Raw genomic sequence first — 5,797 nt, 5'->3', positions numbered from 1 at the left:
ATTGCCTCACATGTTCCTACATTTCTCTGGTGTCCAAACTGATCTTCCCTGAGGTGAGCTGCTTCCAGTTTTTCCATTCTTCTGTAAAGGATTTGTGTTAGTATTTTGCAACTGTGAATTATTGAACTGATAGTTCAGTAACTTTCACATCTATCAGCACCAGCTTTCTTTGGAATTGGGATTATTATATTCTTCTTGAAGTCCGTGGGAGGGTATTTTGCCTGTCTCATACATCTTGCTCACCATATGGAAAAGTTTTGTCATGGATGGCCAACCCAAGGCTATCAGTAGGTCTAAAGGAATGTTGTCTACTCCTGGGGCCTTGTTTTGACTCAAGTCTTTGAGTGCTTTGTCAAATTCTTCATGCAGTGTCATATCTCCCTTCTCATCTTCATCTATGTCTACTTCCATTTCCATAATACTGCCCTCAAGCACATCTCTTTTGTATAAACCATCTGTATACTCCTTCCACTTTCTGATCCCTCTTTTTTGCTTAGGACTGGTTTTCCATTTCAGCTCTTGATATTCATACATGTGGTTCTCTTTTCTCTAAAGGTCTCTTGAATTTTCCTGTAGGCAACATCTTTCTTACCCCTAATGATATATACTTCTACATCCTTACATTTGTCCTCTAGCCATTCCCTACTTAGCCATTTTGCACTTCCTGTTGATTTCATTTTTTAGAACTTTGTATTTCCTTTCATGTGCGTCATTTTTTGCATTTTTATATTTTCTAGTTTCATAGGTTAAATTCAATATCTCTTGTGTTACCCAAGGATTTCTGCTAGCCCTCCTCTTTTAACCTACTTGATACTCTGCTGCCATTACATTTCTCAAAACTACTCATTCTTCTTCTAATGTATTCGTTTCTCTTGTTCTTATCAATCGTTTCCTAATGCTCCCTCTAAAACACACTAAAACCCCAGTTCTTTCAGTTTTTTACAGTTCTTTCAGTTTATTACTGCCCCTTATCCATAAAATCATGCCTTTGTGCAGTTTATTCAGTTTTAATCTGCAGGTCATAACCATTAAATTATGGTCAGAGTCCACATTTGCCCCTGGAAATGTCTTACAATTTAAAATCTGGTACTGAAATCTCTGTCTAATCATTATATAATCAATCTGAAACCTTCCGATGCCTCCAGGTCTCCTCCATGTATACAACCTTCTCTCATATTTCTTAAACCAAGTGTTAGCTATGATTAAATTGCACTCTGTTGAAAATTCTGCCAGTCAGCTTCCTTTGCCATTCCTTTCCCCAGTTCATATTCACCTACTAGTTTTCCTTCTCTTCCTTTTCCTACTATCAAATACCAGTCCTCCATGACTATTAAATTTTCATCTCCCTTGTTGTTGTTGTTGTTGTTGTGGTCTTCAGTCCAGAGACTTGTTTGATGCAGCTCTCCATGCTACTCTGTCCTGTGCAAGCTTCTTCATCTCCTAGTACCTACTGCAACCTACATCCGTCTGAATCTGCTTAGTGTATTCATCTCTTGGTCTCCCTCTGTGGTTTTTACATTCCACGCTGCCCTCCAATACTAAATTGGTGATCCCCTGATGCCTCAGAATATGTCCTACCAAGTGATCCCTTCTTCTAGTCAAGTTGTGCCACAAATTTCTATTCTCCTCAATTCTATTCAATACCTCCTCATTAGTTATGTGATCTACCCATCTAATCTTCAGCATTCTTCTGTAGCACCACATTTCAAAAGCTTCTATTCTCTTCTTGTCCAAACTATTTATTGTCCATGTTTCAATTCCATACAAATCCTTTCAGAAACGAATTCGTGACACTTAAATCTATACTCAATGTTAACAAATTTCTCTTCTTCAGAAATGCTTTCCTTGCCATTGGCAGTCTACATTTTATATCCTCTCTACTTTGACTATCATCAGTTATTTTGCTCCCCAAATAGCAAAACACCTTTTCTACTTTAAGTGTCTCATTCCCTAATCTAATTCCCTCAGCATCACCCGACTTAATTCGACTACAATCCATTATCCTCATTTTGCTTTTGTTGATGTTCATCTTATATCCTCCTTTCAAGACACTGTCCATTCCGTTCAACTGCTCTTCCAAGTCCTTTGCTGTCTCTGACAGAATTACAATGTCATTGGCAAACCTAAAAGTTTTTATTTCTTCTCTACATCTACATCTACATCCAAACTCTGCAGGCGGAGGGTACCTTGAATACCTCTATCGGTTATCCCTTCTATTCCAGTCTCGTATTGTTCATGGATAGAAGGATTGTCGGTATGCTTCTGTGTGGGCTCTAATCTCTCTGATTTTATCCTCATTGTCTCCTCGCGAGGTATACATAGGAGGGAGCAATATACTGCTTGACTCCTTGGTGAAGATATGTTCTCGAAACTTCAAAAAAAGCCCGTACCGAGCTACTGAGCATCTCTCCTGCAGAGTCTTCCACTGGAGTTTATCTATCATCTCCATAATGCTTTCGTGATTACTAAATGATCCTGTAACGAGGTGCACTACTCTCCGTTGTATCTTCTCTATCTCTTCTATCAACCCTATCTGGTACGGATCCCATACTACTGAGCAGTATTCAAGCAGTGGGTGAACAAGCGTACTGTAAGCTACTTCCTTTGTTTTCGGATTGCATTTCCTTAGGATTCTTCCAATGAATCTCAGTCTGGCATCTGCTTTACCGACGATCAACTTTATATGATCATTCCATTTTAAATCACTCCTAATGCGTTGTTGTTGTTGTGGTCCTCAGTCCTGAGACCGGTTTGATGCAGCTCTCCATGCTACTCTATCCTGTGCAAGCTTTTTCATCTCCCAGTACCTACTGCAACCTACATCCTTCTGAATCTGCTTAGTGTATTCATCTCTTGGTCTCCCTCTACGATTTTTACCCTCCACGCTGCCCTCCAATACTAAATTGGTGATCCCTTGATGCCTCAGAACATGTCCTACCAACCGATCCCTTCTTCTGGTCAAGTTGTGCCACAAACTTCTCTTCTCCCCAATCCTATTCAATAGTTCCTCATTAGTTATGTGATCTACCCATCTAATCTTCAGCATTCTTCTGTAGCACCACATTTCAAAAGCTTCTATTCTCTTCTTATCCAAACTATTTATCGTCCATGTTTCACCTCCATACATGGCTACACTCCATACGAATACTTTCAGAAATGACTTCCTGACACTTAAATCAATACTGGATGTTAACAAATTTCTCTTCTTCAGAAATGCTTTCCTTGCCATTGCCAGCCTACATTTTATATCCTCTCTACTTCGACCATCATCAGTTATTTTGCTCCCCAAATAGCAAAACTCCTTTACTACTTTAAGTGCCTCATTTCCTAATCTAATTCCCTCAGCATCCTAATGCGTACTCCCTGATAATTTATGGAGTTAACTGCTTCCAGTTGCTGACCTGCTATTTTGTAGCTAAATGATATGGGATCTTTCTTTCTATGTCTTTGCAGCACATTACACTTGTCTACATTGAGATTCAATTGCCATTCCCTGCACCATGCGTCAATTCGCTGCAGGTCCTCCTGCATTTCAGTACAATTTTCCATTGTTACAACCTCTCGATATACCACAGTATCATCTGCACAAAGCCTCAGTGAACTTCCGATGTCATCCACAAGGGCATTTATGTATATTGTGAATAGCTATGGTCCTGCGACACTCCCCTGCAGCACACCTGAAATCGCTCTTACTTCAGAAGACTTCTCTACTTTGAGAATGACATGCTGCATTCTCTTACCTAGGAACTCTTCAGTCCAATCATACAATTGGTCTGATAGTCCATATCTCCATGGATTTTAATACCTACTCCATATTTTTCTTTTGTTTCCTTTATTGCTTGCTCAATATACAGATTGAATAACATCGGGGAGAGGCTACAACCCTGTCTCACTCCCTTTCCAACCACTGCTTCCCTTTCATATCCCTCGACTCTTATAACTGCCATCTGGTTTCTGTACAAATTGTAAATAGCCTTTCGCTTCCTATATTTTACTCCTGCCACCTTCAGAATTTGAAAGAGAGTATTCCAGTCAACATTGTAAAAAGCTTTCTCTTAGTCTACAAATGCTAGAAACGTAGGTTTGCCTTTTCTTAATCTAGCTTCTAAGATAAGTCGTTGGGTCAGTATTGCCTCACGTGGTCCAATATTTCTACAGAATCCAAACTGATCTTCCCCGAGGTCGGCTTCTACCAGTTTTTCCATTTGTCTGTAAGGAATTCGCTTTAGTATTTTGCAGCCGTGACTTATTAAACTGATAGTTCAGTAATTTTCACATCTGTCAACACCTGCTTTCTTTGCGATTAGAATTATTATATTCTTCTTGAAGTCTGAGGGTATTTCGCCTGTCTCATAAATTTTGCTCACCAGATGGTAGAAATTTGTCAGGACTGGCTCTCCCAAGGCTGTTAGTAGTTCTAATGGAATGTTGTCTACTCCCAGGGCATTGTTTCGACGTAGGTCTTTCAGTGCCCTGTCAAACTCTTCACGCCGTTTCATATCTCTCATTTCATCTTCATCTACATCCTCTTCCATTTCCATAATATTGCCCTCAAGTACCTCGCCCTTGTATGGACCCTCTATATACTCCTTCCACCTTTCTGCTTTCTCTTCTTTGCTTAGAACTGGGTTTCCATCTGAGCTCTTGATATTCATACAAGTGGTTCTCTTTTCTCCAAAGGTCTCTTTAATTTCCCTGTAGGCAGTATCTATCTTACCCCTAGTGAGATAAGCCTCTACATCCTTACATTTGTCCTCTAGCCATGCCTGCTTAGCCATTTTGCACTTCCTGTCGATCTCATTTTTGAGACGTTTGTATTCCCTACATGAGCTATTTGATTGGAATAATACAAAATATATTAGATTACTTTATGACAGTCACTACTGATCACAACTGTAAGTTACCACAGAAGGTAGAAGACTTGTGAAATATTTGTTTTAGACGTGGCTGACAGATGCTAAAATAGGTTTATACTTTTTCAGAATTCCACAGTGATTTGTTTCATTAAAGCCAGTGGAGTGCATATTCACTTCATTCTTACATAACTTTATCCAGACCTGAGATTTTCTGCTCTGAGAAAAGAAAAGTTGTGTCATCTGTATAGTATATGAGAGTCTGATCTATGTAATGAGGTACACCATCGATATCAGTCATGAAAAAGTAGGGTGGAACATGAACGCTTATTTCTGTTAAGCAAGGGTTTTATGCTTGATTTAGACAAACTTTCTTCCACCGGTAAAATAGGAAGTAATTTCTACTAATACACTGTTACACACACCATAAAATTCCTCCTTTGCTATTAGAAAGTCAAAGGGAATGCAGACACATTACTCACATGGTACACTAGTAATATCTTGTTTCCAAAGACTGTTAATGTTTGATCAGTAATTTCCTATACAGCACAATGGCAGTAATTTCCTATACAGCACAATGGCATTTCTGCCGTACCAGAATGCAAACTGAATTTTACATAGAAGATTATATGTGTCAAATTTGTTACTTAATTGTGAATTCATAAGTGACTAATACAGGGTGTCCCAAAATAATGTATACACCTTTTGAAACTGAACATCTCTTTAATGAAAGGGGTTAGAAATACAATTTTAGTGGTGTTAGGTGCCGACTTAAGGTGGTAAATGTTCCAACTGGTGTCCATCCATTGCAATACACAGTCGACAACAACGTACAATTGAGCAACATGCCAACCTTATTGTTTCTAATGGAATGGTTGTTTCTAATGATCATCCAGTGTATGTGGTCTCACAGGGTAACTGTGTTCTTGAGAGTACCCCACAGA

Source organism: Schistocerca serialis, chromosome 4 (genome assembly GCF_023864345.2).
Source record: "Schistocerca serialis cubense isolate TAMUIC-IGC-003099 chromosome 4, iqSchSeri2.2, whole genome shotgun sequence".
In the NCBI taxonomy this organism is placed as follows: domain Eukaryota; kingdom Metazoa; phylum Arthropoda; class Insecta; order Orthoptera; family Acrididae; genus Schistocerca; species Schistocerca serialis.
Note: the sequence above shows the minus strand (reverse complement) of the source record.